At 37.2% G+C, this 20,460-nt stretch overlaps 1 protein-coding gene and 1 long non-coding RNA gene across 10 annotated transcripts in view; both read right to left on the bottom strand.

The window, feature by feature from the left end:
* Positions 1-20,460, bottom strand: part of NSMCE2 (NSE2 (MMS21) homolog, SMC5-SMC6 complex SUMO ligase) — a 274,568-nt gene that overhangs the window by 126,623 nt on the left and 127,485 nt on the right. The gene's annotated exons all lie outside the window — the stretch shown is intronic.
* LOC129524153 (uncharacterized) lies at positions 36-15,853 on the bottom strand. The gene is made up of 2 exons (XR_008667852.2): positions 10,721-15,853; positions 36-7,687 (listed from the first exon to the last, which is right to left on the bottom strand). It is a non-coding gene; the product is annotated as an uncharacterized lncRNA (long non-coding RNA).

The following is a 20,460-nucleotide window of genomic DNA, read 5'->3' as shown; positions in this document are numbered from 1 at the left end:
TTTTGTATCAGCACATAACATTTAATAGTGCCTGGTTTGAATTTTTTTTTTTTTTTTTTTTTTTTTTTGAGACAGTCTTGCTCTGTCGCCCAGGCTAGAGTGCAGTGGCATGATCTTGGCTCACTGCAACCTCTGCCTCCCGGGTTAAAGCAATTCTCATGTCTCAACTACCCGAGTGGCTGGTACTACAGGCGTGCACCACCATGCCCAGCTAATTTTTGTAGTTTTAATAGAGATGGGGCTTTATCATGTTGGCCAGGCTAGTCTTGAAATCCTGGCCTCAAGTGATCTGCCCGCCCTGGCCTCCCCAAGTGTTGGGATTACAGGAGTGATCCACAGTGCCCCACCCGATTTTTAAAATGCTATTTTTTTGTATCATAAGATGTTGTTTCAAATCCACTAAGGTATATCAAATACTGTGAGTTTCTTCTCAAATATGGTGATAGGCTTGACTTTTGAGTGTTCTGATGCAACCTAACCTAACTTCCATTACCATAAAGTCTACAGAGTAGCTACTGATCTTACATCCAGAGTGGCTCAGTCCATGAAACCAACCTTGCCAAATGGGATGAAAACTGGATCTTCTTCCTCATTAACATCAAAGGAAAGCCAGAGGGTGGGAAATTTTGTCAAAGGGAATAAGTCATTGACTAGTTAATCAGTATCTAAATAATCAGGAATGGTCTGTAATTATTTGAATAACAATTCGGCCCCATATCATTAAACATCAATATACAAGAACAGCTCTGTAACAATATACAGGAATAGGAGCCTCATGAATTTGATATGTGTACTAATAACCCCACAGTGTCTTACTGCAGAACTCCAATTGTATACATAAACAAAACTGTGACTGTTAGAACAATTAAGAATTTTTAAGGAAGTTTGTAAAAAATAAGTCTTTTCAAGGTTCTGTATTATCCTATCTGAAATTTCTGTAAAGTCTTAATCTACTATTTAAAAATATATTATTTTAAATCTTAAAATAAATTGAGAACTATTGTGGGTAAATTCCCAACAAATTCATGGTGAGATTTAGTTATCAATTATTCTGGCTGGAAGCTGATGGGAAAGGGGGAGGAACAGGAAAGAAAGGAAAAAAAATGCTGTTTAACGAAGTCGCAGCTAACAGTGCACTTATTTGATAAACTATTCAATTTTTTTAAAATTCCAGGATTTGCTTAAGAGTTATAATGGATTTGGCCTGTTATCTGCGCTGATATCCTTCTTGGCAAGGGATTGCTGTTAATAATTTATTGAAATATGGTTTCAGTTCCGTTATATTCATAGATAAGCTGAACATGTCACAGAGAACTTGTGCTTTATTTTTTTCTATAACTTACATGGAACTTGAAACCCTTTGAAATGCTATTGGGACTGTTGTGAGGAAAGAGAGACAGATGGAAATGGAATAAAAAGTTTCTATAATCTTGTTCCCTGCCTGCTCTACTTGCATCCTTATCCTTAATCTTGTTGAAATCATTGTGTCTTCCATCTTCTTTAGTTTTCACTCTCAAGAGAGACCCGGGTTAGGAGGGGACTTGAATATGATGCCAGGATCAATGCTGACAGTGAGATGAGGACCAGAAGAGGCTGTGAAGCCAGGACTAGAAATGAGGTGTTGGGAGTCCTCATGATCTAGCATCTACAATATATATTCTCTTCATCCATACAGGTGTGGAATTTGCAAAATCAATCAGATAATATTCACCCAGAAGAGGTCAACTGTCATGGGGTAACATAACTTAGTACTCTCTAACTGGAATGTGCACATTATTAGGGAGTTCTTAATAACTTCTGAGAACTCTAGTGTGGAATGGAAAGGAAACATGGCACACAACGATGCAGACGGGCATCACCTGGGGAATCCAGCAGTCTGTGCCAACAGATGGCCACAAGGTAGTATTTACCCTGATAAGCCTTGCAGACTCTGATACCCGGTCTCACTGACTGGACTCAGGAATACAGATTTATGCTAACAAAACTCACAAGACACTGATGTACTGAGAAAAAAATAATGTGACTTTATTAATTCACAGTGAACAATAGAAGAATAGGGCATAACTGAATTACTCTATCAGCCTGATAGTGAATTATCTCCTTGAGAAGGCAGTTTCCAGAGGGAAGCCTGGTGTGTGTGGAAGCACAGCAAGTGGAGTTAATTATGTAGGATTCCAGTGCCACAGGGGTTAGACATCTGCCAGGTGGACTGAATGCTTGCCTCAATCTGGCAGGTGTTGTTGATCTGACAGTGCTTTGTTAGGAACCATAACAGTGACATTAATAGCTTTACTTTTTCTCTGTTTTAGAGACAGAAAAACCGCTATTCTGATGGAGACTGTGTGAGTGTGTTTAAGATGTCAATGCCCTCGATTAGGTTATAGTAAAAACCTTACTCCCCAAAGAGTCTTTATGTCTCTTAAGATTATGTTGCCTCTCTTGACCTTAATCTATTAGGTGTTCACTTCTCAGTTTACTTTTCAGAGGGTAATTTCATGTCCCTGCTGCCTGGGATCAAGAGGGGCACCACATGGTGGACTCCACATTTGCCTACAGTTCCACAAAGTGTTGTTTAAATTCAAATCAACCTGTATTTACTGTGCCAACTTTATGCTCACTGCTGTGCCAGGTACAGAAGAATATTAAAAAATGTAACAAGAGCCTCAGAGGAAATGTATAACTACTGGGTGCCTACAGCCCTTTGTTCTACTTAAGGTACATTTACTCATTCAGTTTTCACTAGTATTTATAGACCCTCTACTATGTACCAATATTTAGTAGGTACAAGAAATGTAAAAATAAACGTGACAGGTCTTGTTCCTTTTAAGAGTCTAGCAAAGGAGCAAGATCAGAAAAAAAAAAGAAAGAAAGAAAGAAAAGAAAGATACTGTACCAAGTGGTATAGAGCATGGTAGAGGGAGTACTTTTCTATCCGTGGGCAGAGATGTTAGTCAAATCTTTTTAGAAATCTGATTTTAAAACACATTAAATGATGACAATTGTTTAAAAATTTAATTGGAGTGGTATAAAGCAAAAAGTCTAAGTTCCTTCCTCGTTCCTTCCCCATGCCCTTCCTGTCTCTCAGAGATGGCCTCAGTCAGTAGTTTAGTGAGTACCTCCAGGTCTTTTTCTAAGTATATGAAACATACATATGCAAACACTTCCATTCCCAACATACACACATTTATATATACATACACATAAATTTATATACTTACTATGTAAATGTGTAAAATGTATATATTAAGACCCCTGTTTACATAATACACACACACATACTCATTTACATGAAATACACATGTATGGGATCATATGATATATATATATAGTTTTGCAACTCGTCCTTTTACATTTAATCCTTTGTTGTAAATTATAACATGTACATAGAAAAGTGCACAAAATATATACTTTAAATTTAGAAAATAATTATCCTGTACAGCTACCACCAGGTCTATAACTAGAAACTTCTGAGCACCCTAGAAACTCCCTGACCTCACCACCTCCAAATCATTGTGCTGAATTCTATGTTAAGCACAAAAAGTTTCAGTTCTCCAATTCTTTCTGAATTTTCACTTGCCTTCAGACTTTAGTCTTTAATTCCTTCTCTTTTCAGCCCTTTGCTGCTCTGAGGATGTTTTCTTATACACACTCAACAGTTTCAATTATTTTTCAGCAAGAAAGATTGTTCAAATAACCTAACTGCCATATTTCCAGGAATAGAAATCTGTGTTGCTTCTCAATTTCTTCCTGCATTAACGTTATATGTAAAAATGTGGACTTTTACCTACTAGGTCCTAACTCCTTAGGGATTAGAAGGCAAGCATCTTTTATTTCCCACAGCAAAAATAGTGAAATATGCAATAAATGCACCAAGAGTAGAGAATAATGGAATGGAAAAGAGAATGAGTATGTAACCATTCCTGCTCTTGAGGACTTTCCATTTTCTTTTCCAAAGGAAGATAAGATGTGTATGAATAAAACAATTTGACATGAAACAATTTGAGGAAATAAAAAGGTATATTTAAACACAATTCTTTGTATTCACTGACATGGAAAGATTTCCAATATACTTTGAAGTAAAAACAAATGACATAGAATGGTATATGTGTATAAAATATAACTCCATGTATCTATATATACATCTATATATAACCTCTCATGTGTACACAGGTGTGGGTGTATGCATGGCTATGCATATTCTTGCTTATGCACAGAAAAATGACACATATTCTACAAACTGGGATTGGGGTCAGAGGAGTTATCTTTTCACTTTCAAATATCCTATATAATATTTTTGCCACAAGCATATATAACTTTTGTAGTTAGGAAGAAAACATATTAAGAAATATATGCTCAAGGGCAAATAGATACGATAATGGAAATCAAGAAGAAAAAAATGCAGGAATATATAAACTCTTGGGAAAAGCTTTTAGGTTTCTTTTTTTTTTTTTTAATTGAGATGGAGTCTCACTCTGTTGCTCAGGCTGGAGTGCAGTGGCACGACCTTGGCTCACTGCAACCTCTGCCTCCCGGGTTCAAGTGATTCTCCTGCCTCAGCCTCCCGAGTAGCTGGGATTACAGGCATGTGCCAACACACCAATTTTTGTATTTTTAGTAGAGGTGGGTTTTCACCATGTTGGCCAGGCTGGTCTCGAACTCCTGGCCTCAAGTGATCTGCCCGCCTCGGCCTCCCAAAGTGCTAGGTTGCTTGAGCCACCACGCCTGGCCAGGGAAAAGCTTTTTGGAAAACGCAGGACTTGAAATGGGCTCTGTAGGACTGGCAGTGTTTAAATTAGAGGACAGAGGTGGCGGGGGATGGGGTGGGGATTAGGCGGACAAGAGTTGTGTTTTGAGTAGACCTTAGGGAAGAAATAAAAATGGTATCTGAAGAGGGCCATAAGGAAGCTGGCTAAAGCTAGCTCCAAGTTTACATTGAGAGAGATGATTGAAAGGGCATAACAAAGCCACAGCAGAAAATGCGGAACATCATCAACATTAAGAGTTTATAACTGGTTTGATGGGAAACAAAAGTCATTACAGGTCATTTTACAAGGTGTATATGAGATAATATAAACCTCATGGGGTAGTTTGTACAGAATGAGACAAAACATGTGAAAATCCCTGGTAATTTGCCAGTAATTACAGGTTTTATTAAGCTATTATAATAAAGTTACACTTTAGGGAGATTATCCTGGCATTCTTGTATGAAATGTATTACAGAGCAAGAAAGATTCAGAACAAGAAAGACTCAGAGCAAGAAGATACCTTTGCAGGGTAATATATTTGAAAAAGCCTGCCTAGTTTTCACAATCTGAAAAATACAGATAACTGTCTTAACTCACAAGATTACTGTAAGGATTAAATATACATAAAATGGTACGGCCAAAATGTATTTGTTCATTTCTTCTCAACTGCTATTAGTCTAGATGAATGTTGACAAAAATCAGAACTTATAGCCTGGTCAAGGACCTGGAAAAGATAAAGGCCAGAGATTTTTTTTTTTTGAGACGGAGTCTCGCTCTGTCACTGAGGCTGGAGAGCAGTGGCAGGATCTCGGCTCACTGCAACCTCTGCCTCCTGGGTTCACGCCATTCTCCTGCCTCAGCCTCCCGAGTAGCTGGGACTACAGGCGCCTGCCACCACACCCGACTAATTTTTTGTATTTTTTTTTTTTTTTTTTTTTTTTTGTAGAGATGGGGTTTCACCATGTTAGCCAGGATGGTCTCCATCTCCTGACTTCATGATCCACCTGCCTCAGCCTCCCAAAGTGCTGGGATTACAGGCATGAGCCACCACGCCCGGTCAGAGATTTTTCTAAATAAATAATCAATAGGGATCTATTCATTAGATGTAGAAAGTGACAGCAGAAAAAGTGAAGATTTCTAGGTTTCCAGGAAGGGAGACTGGTGGAATGGTGATGTCTCTGACAGAAACCGACCTAGATCTGTGATTACAATATATTTGGGAGTTATGACAATCTTATCACGAGTTTCATCTCCTCCATCTCTCTTTTCCCTGCCCCAACTCACAAACTTCCTTGTATTAATACAAAGATGTCTTGGAATATTTTAAAACAAAAGTGCATTTACATTCATTTCATTTTGGAAAAAAATTCAAGCATGCATAAAAACCTTAAAATAATTGAGACATACAAAATTACTATATATTCAATTTATTGCATATTAGTATTACCTAATAGTACTAATACCTTGTTAAAAATAAAAAACTCCACATGTGACTTTAAGGAATAAAAATCCTACATAAATAAAATATTTAACAGATTTAAACATCTTTAAGGTTTAAAATTATTTGTATTTGTTCTTATGAGAACCAGAATATAAAATTATGAACAATTTAAAAAGATCAATAAAAATTAATCACAAAAATGGTTCTGATTTACCGTGCTTTAAAAATTCTTTTCTTCTAAGTGGATTTTGACTTCTAAATTACATGTTACGATCCCAGAATGCAGCTTAAAGCAGGGTTTATCACAGCTCTACAGTATTCCCAAAGTCTAAATTACATACTTATGTTGCCTAGCTGGAGGACAAAAAGTTTTAGCACTATTACACGATAACATGCAAAAACTGGGCAAGCTTCAAAGTGATCTGCCACGCTCCAGATTCCTTACTTTTCCGTAAGGTCACATCCCTGTAGAAGATGACAGAGCCGGCAATTGCGTAACTAAGCCTCCAGAACTAGTTACAACCCTGGAATGTGACCATTCTTTTGCAATGCAGTTGGTCACCATCATATGAAAATCTTGAGAAATAAAATATCCTGTTTACCTGCTAGTTCCTGTCAGAGAATAACTCATTCACATAACAGTCCTTTAGTCTCAGCTACCAACCTATCTTTTTTAGTACTTATAATTAGATTTTTAAAAGAATATTAAGAGTATTTCCACATATCTGAAAAGGTTAAAAAAACAAGAAGAAAAGAAATACATGTTGGCTTTACGATAACATAAGAAAGGGGAGGGGAGAGTGTAGAAATGAAACAAAATTGGCTATGAGTTGCCCAATGTTGAAGGTGGGGATGAGTACGCAGAACATTCTACTGGGCCTACTTTATATATGTTTGAAATTTTCCATCATAATTTCCTTCTTACCTAATTTTTCAAGATTGTCTCCTAACTCTACACCTAAAAAGAAACATTACAGTACTATTAATAGTATGGTAATAAATGTGTCACCTTTAAAATACTGAGTTAAGATTCTAAAAGCACCTGAAGCTTATTTGCTCAACAACAATAACAAAAACTATGCCAGACAATAATTCTTATCATGTGCACAGTGCTTACAGAAAGTACTTTCTTTCTTTCTTTTTTTTTTGAGACGGAGTTTCACTCTTGTTGCCCAGGCTGGAGTGCAATGGCACGATCTCGGCTCACCACAACCTCCGCCTCCTGGGTTCAAGCGATTCTCCTGCCTCAGCCTCCCGAGTAGCTGCGATTACAGGCATGCACCACCACATCCGGCTGATTTTTTTGTATTTTTAGTACAGATTGGGTTTCTCCATGTTGGTCAGGCTAGCCTCGAACTCCCAACTCAGGTGATCCACCGGCTTCAGCCTCCCAAAGTGCTGGGATTATAGGCGTAAGCCACCGCGCCCGGCATCAGCACTTTCACGTTCATCATCTCAACTGATGTTCAAGATGATACTGTGAGATACAGTGGGTGATATTCTAATTTATGAAAAAGAAACACGAGGTTCAGAGGAGTCAGGTGACTTTCATTTCATTAATTAATTTATTTATTCAGTATGCCAGCATATACTGAATACTACCATGTACCAGGCAGACCTGTCTTAAGTGTTAAAAAGAAAGAGATAAAGAAAATGTGGTTCCTTCTTTCAAGAGGTGCATGGTAGAGAGAACAGATTTATAAACTGATAACTACCTGATGATGTCATTCATGCTACAGTTAAGTGTTTTCCCAAATTCCTTTTACTGTGACCTGCAGCAAGAAATATATATATATTTTTATCATAACCCAGTATATACAACTGTATGTTTAAGTGAAAAAAAATTTCATGAAAGAGTATTCTTCCTATGCATGATACACACTGGTGTTTTCTAATCCACTTTTTCAGAATCTTTTAAGTAAAATACTGTGGGTTGCAACCTATAGTGTGCAAAAGTGCTATGGTAGGAATGACCAGAGTTCTGTTGTAACACAAAAGGAAACACAAACTCTGTTCCAGGGAACAAAGACAGGCATTAAAGAGGTTGATCTCTGAGACATATCAATACTAAAGTGGCAGAACTCAAACAAAGGTCTTCAGATGCTTTAATCCCTTTGTTCTTGCAATAACTGTGCTATTTTACGCTGGCCAAATAAAAAGGAACAATAGACTGTGAACTCACTGATGAGCTATGAAGACAAGTCATTGTCTTGAAGGGATGTCAGCAATCATTTAATCACATCTACTGAATCCTCATTATGTGGCACAGCACTTTCTGTGTATTAGGTCACCCTACTGCTACCTGTAAAACAACTATAAGCATCTTTTACTAATATATCATATAATTAATGCTTCTTTCTAGGACTGTAAGGTTTATTCTACAGTTAACAGTCCTAAGTATTTCTTCTCTCAAAAATTCTGTAAAATAAAGGCTTGCCAGTAAGAAACCAGAATAACATATATTAGATAGAAAATCAGATACTAGAATTTTTAATCAACCACCAATCTATATTGTGATTTTGTTTAATGCATTAATCCTCTATCAGGGTCTCTAAAAATTGTTTTTGATCCAAGTCAGTTGTACCTACTACGTAGAGTTCAGTGAAGAGTTAGCAAACCCTGATCTGTCTACCTGTACTAGTATCTCATGCTGCTGCCCCCTGCTGCCTAAGAAAGACAGGGGCGAAATCTTGAAGATGATTTTTCTTTGCCATTTCCTCCATTAGGAATGTTTTCCATTTTTAGGTATTTGTTTTGCAAATCTATTTTGCCCAGTTTGTGAACTTGACCTAGACTGGTAATTTCTTTGTACCTTTTATCCATTAAGTAATAAAAAAGAAAAGGTGTTTTTCCTCATTGGCATATGATTAGCTTACAATAGTACTACTATTCATCTGATGTTGAATAAAAATTCACTGAAGATACTGAACAGTGTTGAAACTGAACAGAAAAGAGACAAAAGGAAGAAAGTTAATTGGATTTCATGAGATACAGAGGAACTACAGCTGTTTCTCATTCCCACTTCCCCAAGGGATGTTCACGCTTTGAACATCAATAATGATTTTGGTGGCTGAAGGTTTTTAAAAAATCATATTCTTAATTGAAATCAAATGAAATTGAACCAAACCCAAAACACCAATCAGCCCTTGTGTCTTTAATCATATAACTGTAGGGCCTTGTTAAATTGAAAGGGTTCTGGGTAAGGCTTTATAGGTATTAGCTCAGTAATAGAGGGTTGGCCAGGAGGAAATAAGAATGACACTTTGAAAAAGTTACTGAAAAGCATGAGCCTTTTGTAAAGATATCTGATATCTGGATGAATCTCTTTGTCTGGAAGACACATTTAGGCTTGATAACTCTGAATGTTCCAAAGAAATCTGAATAAGTCAATGAACTACATACAATCTGCAAGGTTTTCAAAAAGATATTTGTGTTATATGCTACACAAAAGATCTATTTTAAGAGTTTTCTTTAACATTTTCAAAATTAAAACTAAATTCATTTCAGTGTTTTATCATTTGATTCTCAACTAAATATTTACAGATCTTGAAAATTAAATTTTTAAAATATATAATTAATGCTTCTGTCTGAGACTATATGGTTTATTCTACAGTTAACAATCCTAAGTATTTCTTCCCTCAAAAATTCTATAAAATAAAGGTAAAATAAAATTAAACATTTTAAAAATTTATCAAATGATAAGTCATCATTTATCATCTATCAAATAATAAAACACTAAAACAATCAACTAAAGATATGTAGCTAAAAATAATATAAAACAGACTCCTGGCTTTTTAATCCATAATTATCCTTATACACAAAGTAGAACTGGGGGAACCAGACTCTATTTTGAGGATAAGACTGAATTTCATCTAGAACATAGGCTTGGTGTCATTTTATTTCCTAAAATCTTTAATACCACTTCCAACTTTGTATGAAGCATCTTCAAATGTCGGTACTTCTTTAGCTATCTTAAACTCAGTATGACCCAAACCAAACTCAGATTCTCTTCCACCCTTTCTTCCTGGCAATCCCTTCCCTCATTATTCTTAAATAATTCCAGTGCTCTCTAAAATGGGTCACAAGAAAATCCACTGGAAAGGAGGTTAAAATATTAAAAATTTTGTATGGGATACATGCTCAAAAATATTTTACTATTAAGTATGTGTGATTAAAAAAAAAGTTGAGACTACGAATCTAATGTAACATAGGCTGCCTTCACTGCTTTCAGTTCATCGATCTACTAAGTGCTTAGATTATTTCTCCCAGTCTCTTGCATCTCTCTTTTCTTTCCCATTTCCATTATCACTGCAGTAGTTCAGGTTCTCCATGTCTTGCTTGGACTTCTGTTGTGGTCTTCTATCTTGTCTTGCTTCCTGCAACATTTTTTTCTGACTCATCATCCTTCATTCTACCACTAGAAGTATCTTCATTAATCATATGCTAGCACTGAATAAAAATAAACACACAAACAAACAGCAACACACACAAAATAGTCCCAACACCCTAACAGTTTTCAAGGCTATCATCTTACCTCAATCTGGTATAGTGAAAAAAGGAATGGACTTCAGGACTGGTTCTGTCTCTTATAAGCTTTGTAACTTAGAGGGAATCACTCAGGCTTTCTGAGTTTCTACTTCCGTCTGTGAGTGGCCACATACATAGTTCACAGGATTGTAACGTGAATTCAATGAGCTAAGCTACTTATAAGAAGGAGCTTAGCACAGAGCCAGGCACGTATGAATTGATTATCTTGCTGTAGGTTCACTGGCTACAACCACTCTCTGCCTTACCCCCTTTACACTTGACCACCATATGGCATGTAACACACCAGACTCTCTGGGACATTCACTTTTCTCAAATATGACATATGCTCTCAGCCCTCTTTGGCTCTGAATGTACTATACTCTCAGCCTCAAATGCCCTGTACTGCCTTCCCCAGTGAAATTAAATCCATGCTTCAAGGCTCAGCTCAAATGTCAGCTCTTCCAGGAAGTCTTCCCTTGATTCTGCTGGTCAAAATTCATCACCTTCCTTTTGTGTTTTCTCAGCACCCAGCTTGCAGCTTTATTTTAATATTTATTTCTTTGTGTTACATTATCACATATTTACATATGTTACCATCACTGAATTGTAAGCTTCTAGAAGGCAGAAAGCATACTTTTCTTCTTTTATTCTAACCAATTAACACCTTGTACTGGAAGGAATTGAATAAATATCTGCTGACTGAATGAATAAATGCATCAAAACACTTTAGAAAGAAGTAAAATTTTACCAAAACAAACACCACTTATTTCAACTTTTGAAATAATTTTTACCTGAAAAATATACCATAATTTTATTTAATCTTTACAATTCATAAATAAAAGTAACAAGAAATGATCTAAAAATTAGGCAATTTTGATACTTAAGACTCAATACATAGTATAAGATACTATTTTTTAACTATCAAACTGACTTTAAAAATTGATAATATCAACTGCTATCCACTGAAAGACAACCAGTGCATGTAACAGTAATAGAGGGCAATGATTCAAAGAGGAACAAATCAATGGCACATGCATAACATGAAATATTAGAAATCAATTTAAAATCATGTTTTTCAAATATTTAATGAGCTCACACTATACTGACTGAAAAAATGACACTAAACTGATCTCAGTTTTGCGAATATATAGTTTACAGAAAAAAAAGACTAAAAGAAACCACAAAATGTTATTATGTGGTTATCTCTGGGTAATGGGATTACAGGTGATTTTTATTTTGCCCTCTATATTACCTGAATCTTTTACAATATACACATTTTTATAGTCAGAAAAGTAATTCGAAACAGATTGAATATAAAGGAATTCTAATTAGAGCTTAATCAGATTTGCAAACACCAGAGTTTATTAGCAAAGTACAAGGCTTCCTGATTTTTAATATTAATTGCAATACATTTGTGAAGAAGATGTAATTAAAAACTGGGAGTTAATGCTATAGCTTAGACAAAGATGCTAATAAAAGTTGTCCTTAATTCTAAACAGAAAGTAAAGGAAAGAAACATTTGATTCGTTATTTGGTAAGGCAGCAAAGCAGTGGCTCTGGAGGGGAAGGCCCTGGTTGGCATGACTTGCTCTCTGAGCTGCAGTCACGCTACCGACAAGTCAGGGACACTGCTGTTGCCCACATCTTCTCACTGCTGTCTGAAGGACTGATGGAGACACTAAGCTACCATCAGCTACCACTGATGGAGAACCGAGCTACCATTCATAAAATCTCTACCGCCATGTCAGGGACGTGGCAGGCCTGCTCCTGCTTCTCATGTCTTGTGGATCTGGAGGCTGCCCCCCAATTTGAGGATGGGCAAGGTCAAGGCAGGGGTTCATTCTGACTTAAAAGGAACCTGGAAAGTCTGGTTAAACCTGTTAGTAAAGGTTAATTCTAATACAGACCCTGAGTGGCCTCAGGTGTTTCAGACTGCACCAGACATGGCTGTGAATGTGGCACTCACTGGTGGGTCCCTAGGCAAAGGGGGCTGGGGCAACTAAAGGAAGTGAACTGGGCTGGTGGGTGGAGATAGGGGTTGGGGAAGGACACAAAAAGATGAGGCAGAGGGTTGCCAGAACAAGTTTTGGAGAGCAGTGCCATGAAAGGGGGAGAGAAAAGAGGAAACTAAGGGAGAAAGCAGAAATAGCCAGACTGTCAAACAGGGAGGAGTAAGGGGAAGAAAGTGTTTTCCTTCTTGTTCTCCCTGCCCAATTTACTCTTTATTCATGCTTACTTCCCTGCTTCTACCTCTTTTCCACATCCCCTCTGCCTCTCCTCTCCACCTCTTCACTACCCAAATCATGTTTTCATTCTCAAGAATCACTCCCACTCCCTCTCTGGCATTTCGTCCTCCAGGAGTCAGAAAGTGAGAACCCCGGACAACACTAATCCGAGTGGATCACAAGGCCTGAGCTGGCTTCCCAAGCCCCCAAGGCACCCAAGCATCACAAATGAGATCTAGACTGATCCCGGCTGCAGATATGAGGGGTACAGTGCAAGAAGAGCAGCTGTACACCTCTCCGCTTTCTGTCCCTCCACTCCTGTCCTCATTTGCACTAGCTTCAGTTACAAAGGATGCACTGTCTTCAATTACAAACGACCCACGCGAATGTCCCATGATTAGAATTTATCATCTGATAACTGTACGGTCACCTTCCTTTCCTGGTGAATTTCTAAAATGTTATTTTAAAATGCCAAGACTGGACATGTTTAAAAGCAAATCTACACAATGACTGGGCCATGAGAATATTTAGTTAAAGTCATGAGGCCCTCTGGGGAGGAATGCAGTATTTCCATAATTCATCATCTTGGTGCCCAATGTCAGTTTAATACGCCAAGAAAAAGATCAAAACAAAATGTCTGACACTGGGGTTTTTGTGAAGAAAATTGTATGTATTCTTTTTTGCAAACAGACATAAAGGTTGAATTTAATCAAAAGTGTAAATAATTGTTAAGTGTTATATACGCGGGTGCTAAGTGGGGGCAACTTCAGAGACTCAAGGATTCACTTTGGTTAAATGGCAAAAGTCCATTAAAATTCATCTTTTGGAAATTATTACTTGAAAAAGAAGAGAACGATAATATTGTATCTGGAAATGTGTTCATTCTCCAGTTAAAGCGTATTATTTTACACCTCATCAAACAGTACGATAATTTGTCTACAATTGCCAAAAGCAATGATGCTTGAAGTGAAAACTAAAATGTCCTTGCAGATAGCTTTGCTTTGTTCAGCAAATAAGTATAATTTGCTCTCATGTTAAGAGAAAACATTTTCTTATAAAATATATCAAGAAATAAAAAGGCAATACCTTCCTGAATAAAAACAAATATACCCCAGAGCACAATGTGAAACAAACAAGCTACTGGGAACCTCCCTGGAGAGGCTTCTCTGCTCACTGTACCCTTAGACTTTGAACTTTCTCAGGGGGTGCTGGCAAACTGCAGGATATGCAAACAGGGTGAGCTGATGATTTTCACTTCTTCAACCTCTTTTTGCAGCTCTCTCAGGAACTTAGACAAAGCCAAGAATGAAATGAGAGCTGCAGGGCTCTGAATAACTATTTAGCAGTGTTGACTATAAAAAAGAACTGTTGGGTTTGAGGTGAATGGAGTCGAAAGGACAGAAAGAGGTTGTTAGAGAGCTTAAAAGAGCCACAAGATGAAAGGAGACCCACTGTTGTCGACTGAAGGAAAGCCTTACTTTTAGCTAATTTGTTTCTTGGCATGGCCCCACAGTGCCTCTCTGAATGGCAAAACCCAATACTGGTTTAAGAACTGATTTCAGTCTCTGAGGTAATATGTAAAAACATTAAGTTCTCAAACTCAGCTCATGTTAGGGATTAGCACATATAGCCTAAGAAAGATATGCCAAATATGTGATAAATTATTCTCAGATTTAGCCCACTGGATGAAGGCACTTTGTTTCAGAAACACAGACTTTAGCAAAAGTACTCCAAAATAATCACTAATTTGAAAAAATCTAATGTCCTACAAAACAGATCACATTATCACTGCTGTACTGACTTCCCATTTCCTCCAACTTCTAAGATTTTTTCTTTTTCCTCAATAAAGTCAATCAGCAAGAGGCAGTTTACGTAATAGTAAAGGGCATGGACTCTGCAGCTTGATTTCCTGAGTTTGAATTGTAAATATAAAGTTTGGCAAATTGCTCAACCTCTTATGAGCCTCAATATCCTCCTCTGTAAAATGGGGATAACACTATCTACCTACCTTATTGCACCTTAAATAGAGCTGGGTACATAGGAAGTACTCAAAGGTCAACAGTCGACATTAGTTAAAATTGTTACCACTCACCAACCACTGGAACAGAATAGAAAGCCCAGAAATAAATCTATGAATTTATGTTCAATTGATTTTTGACAAATGTGCCAAGAGCACACAATGGGGAAAGAACATCTCTTCAATAAATAATGTTGGGAAAACTGTAGATACACATGCAGAAGAATGAAATTAGACTGTTAACTCACAATATATGCAAAAATGAACTCAAAATGGATTAAAGACTTAAGTATTTAAGACCTGAAACTGTAAAACTACTTGAAGAAAACTAGGAATAGCTCCACGACATTGGGCTGAGCAATAACTTCCTAAATATGACCCCAACAGCACAGGCAATAAAAAAAATAGACAAATGGATTGCATCAAACTAAAACGCTTCTTCACAGTAAAGGAAACAACAGAATGAAAAGACAATTCATGGGTTGGGAGGAAATTTGCAAAGCATACATGTGATAATGAGCTAACATCCAAAATACATAAGGAACTCAAACAACTAAATAGCAAGAAAACAAATAACCTGATTTTAAAATGGGCAAAGGACTGGGCATGGTGGCTTATGCCTGTAATCCCAGCACTTTGGGAGGCTGAGGCAAGAGGACTGCTTGAGCCCAGCAGTTTAAGACCAGCCTGAAAACAGCCAGACCTCCTCTCTACTAAAAATTTTAAAAAATTAGCCAGGCATGGTTGTGTGTGCCTGTAGTCCCAGCTACCAGGGAGGCTACAGTGGGAGAATCTCTTGAACCAGGAAGATCAAGGCTGCATGATTTCTGCATCAAGGCTGCATAGTGGAGCTATGATTGCACCACTATACTCCAGCCTGCGTGACAGCGCAAGACCCTGACTCAAAAAAAAAAAAAAAAAAAAAAAAAAGGCAAAGGACCTGAACACACATTTCTCAAAAGAAAGACACATAAGTGGCCAAGAAATATATGGAAAAAATGCTCAACTTCTCCAACCACCTGGGAAATGCAAATTAAAATCACAAAGAGATAATCACTTCACATCTGTTAGAATGGCTATTAGCAAAAAGACAAAAGACAAGTATTGGTTTGGATGTGCAGAAAAGGCAACCCTGGTACATTGTTCGTGGGAATGTAAATTAGTACAGCTATTATGAAAAACAGTATGGAAGTTCCTCAAAAAACTACAAATAGAGCTACCATATGATCCCACTTCTGGGTATACATACAAATGAATTGAAATTGGTATGTCAAAGAGATTTCTGCACTCCCACGTTCACTGCAGCATTATTCACAATAGTCAAGATATGGAAGCAACCTGAGTGTCTACCTTTTATTTTATTTTATTTTTGATTTTGTTGGGACAGGGTCTTGCTCTGTTGCCCAAGCTGGAGTGCAGTGGTGCAATCTTGACTCATAGCAACCTCTGCTTCTGGGGTTCAAGCAATCCTCCTACCTCAGCCTGCCAAGTAGCTGGGACCCCAGGTGTGTACCACCATGTCTGGCTAATTTTTTTGTATTTTTTGTAGAGATGGGATTTCACCATGTTGCTCAGGTTGGTCTCAAACTCCTGAGCTGCCTGCCTCAGCCTCTCAAAGTGCTGGTATTACAGGTGTGAGCCACTGTGCTTATTTTATTTTATTTTATTTTTGAGACAGGGTCTCACTATGTTGCCCAGGCTGGAGTGCACTGGCATAATCTTGGCTCACCACAGCCTTGACCTTCAGGGCTCAAACGATCCTCCCACCTCAGCCTCCTGGGTAGCTGGGAATACAGGCACACACCACCACACCTGGCTATTTCTTTTCCTTTTGTAGGGACAGGGTTTTGCCGTGTTGCCTAGGCTAGTCTTGAACTCCGGAGCTCAAGCAATCCACCCACCTCAGCCTCCCAAAGTGCTGGGATTATAGGTCGTGCCACTGCACCCCGCCTCTAAGAGTCTCTCATCGATGAACAGATTTAAAAAATGTGGTATATACATATACGATGGAATACTAGCTAGCCTTTAAAAAGAAATTTTGTCATTTGCAACAACATGGATGAACCTGGAGGGCACTATGCTAGGTGAAATAAGCCAGGCACATAAAGACCAATACTGTATGATCTCACTTACATGTGGAATCTAAAACAGGCTAATTCATAGACTTTGAGAATAGCATGGTGGTTACCAGAGGTTGGGGGAAGGGGGAAGGCGTTGGGAAAATGGGGAGATGTTGGCCAAACTACAATGTTTCAGTTAGACGGGAGGGGTAAGTTTTAGTGATCTACTGCACAGCACGAAAATCACATTATTAATAATGTATTTGTATACTTCAAAATTACTTAGAGGAGATTTCAAAAGTTTTCACCACAAAAAAGGAAATGAGGTGACAGATATGTCAATTAACTTGATTTAATTATTCCGCAATGTATACATATATCAAAACACGCTGTATTCCATAAATATACATAATTATTATTTCTCAACTAAAAAATTTTAAAAAATCGTTCCTACTTTAAGGCAATGACATCCTTATACCTAATCTTTTTAAAAAGCATATGATTAATATATTTAATAATTTGCATGCCTGCTTTTTCAAGTTAAGAATGTAATTCTTGAAGGCTTATTAATTTGTCTCAAATATCCTATAGTTTCTGGCATATAATACAAGTTTGACAAATGAGTATACACATAAATAAAAAGAAAGAAAGAAAACTTCCAGGCCAAATAAGGTGAATATTTATAATATAAATTCTGATTTAATGAGCTTTTTTATTGAGTGCCTACTTTATGCTAGGCCCTGTATGAAGACTTTCACATCATCTCATTTATAGGTTGAACATCCTTAATCCCAAAATCTGAAATGCTTCAAAATCCAAAACTTTCTGAATACTGACACATTGCCACATGTGGAAAATTCCACACCTAGTTGCAGTCAAATTGCAGTCAAAACTTTGTTTCATGCACAACATTATTAAAAACATTGTATAAAATTACCTTCAGGCTATGTGTGTAAGCTACATATGAAACATAAATGAATGTTGCATTTAGGCTTGGGTCTTATCCCTAATATATTTCATTATGTATATACAAATCTTCCAAAACCTGAAGTCTGAAACACTTTTTGGTTTCAAGCATTTCACATAAGTGATACGCAACCTATAATATGTCTACGGATAAGACACATCTGGTTGGGCACAGTGGCTCATGCCTGTAATCCCAGAACTTTGGGAAGCTGAGGCAGGTGGACTGCTTGCGCTCAGGAGTTCAAGACCAGCCTGGGCAACATGGCAAAACCCTGTGTCTACAAAAAATACAAAACTTAGCCAGGCATGGTGGTACACAACTGTAATCCCAGCTACTCAGGTCTGAGGTGGGAGGATCACCTGAATGAGGGAAGTTGAGGCTGAAGTGAGCCATGATTACGTCACTGCACTTCAGCATGGGTGACAAAGTGAGATCTTGTCTCAATAAAAGAGATACATCTATGTAAAGGCATTAATAACACAGTGGCTACTGGGCTATGCTGAGACTCATTTAGACTATCCCCTTTAGTTTACAACCTGACATGGTTGGTTATTTAAACTTTGTTGAGCTAATTTTCAAGCCATATGAAAAACTCATTTATATGCCTTGGAAATGTAGCAGTAGAGGGTGGGTATGACCATGATATGGGGAATGCTACTGCAGGACTGCTATCCTATATTCTAGCTCTGAGGAAGGGTGATAGTATCCCTTTGGAACATAAAAAATACCTTCGAGATATTTTTAGCACCCACAGGGCCCAAGTTAGAGAAAGCCCTGCTATAAGAAATCTCTTTAACCACAGAATAAAGAACTATATATTACACACAAGACTTGGCAGCAACTCAAATTCCAAATGTTAGTTTTTCTTGCATTCATCATATATTTCATGGAAAATTTATATCGATCTCAGATCTTACTAGAAGAAAATTCTAAGCCAGCATAAATGAATAAGTGGATTTCAATCTTCTGAAAGGGCTTTTGGGTGTGGCTGAGATAGCTAACTTTGAAAACTTAGCAACACAGGATACATTATGAGTAAGTTCTTTACTTTTTTTTTTTTTTTAAATAATGATGTTAACTCACCAGATCCTTCTGAAAGAGTCCTTTTATTACTTTCAATGAAGTCAAGCAGAGAACAAGTTGTAATATGAAACACAATTTATGCAACTATGTTGAAATTCTCTGACAGAGTTACATGTTCTAATGTAAGAATTTTATGGTAAAACAATTCAAATAATATCAAGAATTAGGTTAGGCTCATTTTTGTTTTAGGCTGTCACAGGAAAACTCTTTCTATACAAACCATTAAAATTCTAAGGCAAATGATAATGCCTTAATTTTTTTTTAATCATGTTCCCTACAGTTTAAAATTAAACAGCTGAAACTAAACCTCATTTGAAATTATACTGTTAGACAACTCCAAAAGCTAAACACAAAAACATGTTAAAATAAAGATTGCAACATCAAGAGAAAACCATCCTCATATATATAGTTTTAGATTCTCAGCCATTTCTGACTCCTGCCCAAATGAGATCAACTGATCCTTCATAGGTTTTCCCACAGTCAGCCAACAAGCTACTCACTATTTCTCAGCCACATGGGTTTACTCAGAGAAATGCAATACATCTAAAAAGCCAATAGAAATCCCATGGGTGGGTTTGGTCTGCCTTTCAAAACCAATGAACTTCCCATTATATAATGGGAAGAGGGAAGTTTACAAGTCACACACCCAACTTAACCCAACTTAACCATAAGGCAGGCTACGTTGTATGCCTCACTGTATTAGGAAAGAAGAAGAAAGAAAAAGAGCTTTCTGAATGGCACGAACCATCTTGTCCAGTAATGTCAGAAAATTAATGAATCCTACTTGATATTGGCAGTACTACCAGGTTCTTTTTCACAGTGATTTTTCAGTTGGTGTGGTGTTTTCAATCAGCGAAGCCCAAAGTGTCTAAAACAAAACTTCAGTGACATTTTATTAATTCTTTATAAAATAGAGTAAGTCTTATAACCACGGGAGAATTCTGAGAATCTAACTTTTCCAGAAAGCCCAAGAAAAATAATTCAGTTTCACCATTCTCAAATTCATTTGACTTTGAAACAAAATAAACATATTACTCTATTTAATATCGTTGCACAAGCGAATTCACAAGAATGAAATGTGTTCAGAGTTCCTAGAAAAAATGTAGCAATACAGGCTGCCAACTTGTTCAATGTCAAGCTCTAGGCAGTATAGCAGCAGCAGCAGCAGCAGTAAATGATTCAGAGTGAATCACGCTTAAGCTATTTTTGCTTTTAAAGTACTGCCAGGCACTGTGTTAATATTCAATCCAGAGTAAATTTAGCCCAACAAGAAAACAAGTGTTTCCATGGTTGCTTCTTCACAGTGTTTATGGTATATATGCAGCCATTAGGCACAGGAATCCAGCCAGATAAATTAAGTAGAAATGCTCATCTTTCATTTATATCCAGGTTTTG

The sequence above is a fragment of the Gorilla gorilla genome, chromosome 7, assembly GCF_029281585.2.
Source record: "Gorilla gorilla gorilla isolate KB3781 chromosome 7, NHGRI_mGorGor1-v2.1_pri, whole genome shotgun sequence".
Classification (NCBI taxonomy): Eukaryota; Metazoa; Chordata; class Mammalia; order Primates; family Hominidae; genus Gorilla; species Gorilla gorilla.
The sequence above is the reverse complement of the archived record's forward strand: the minus strand, read 5'-3'. Positions and strand labels throughout refer to the sequence as shown.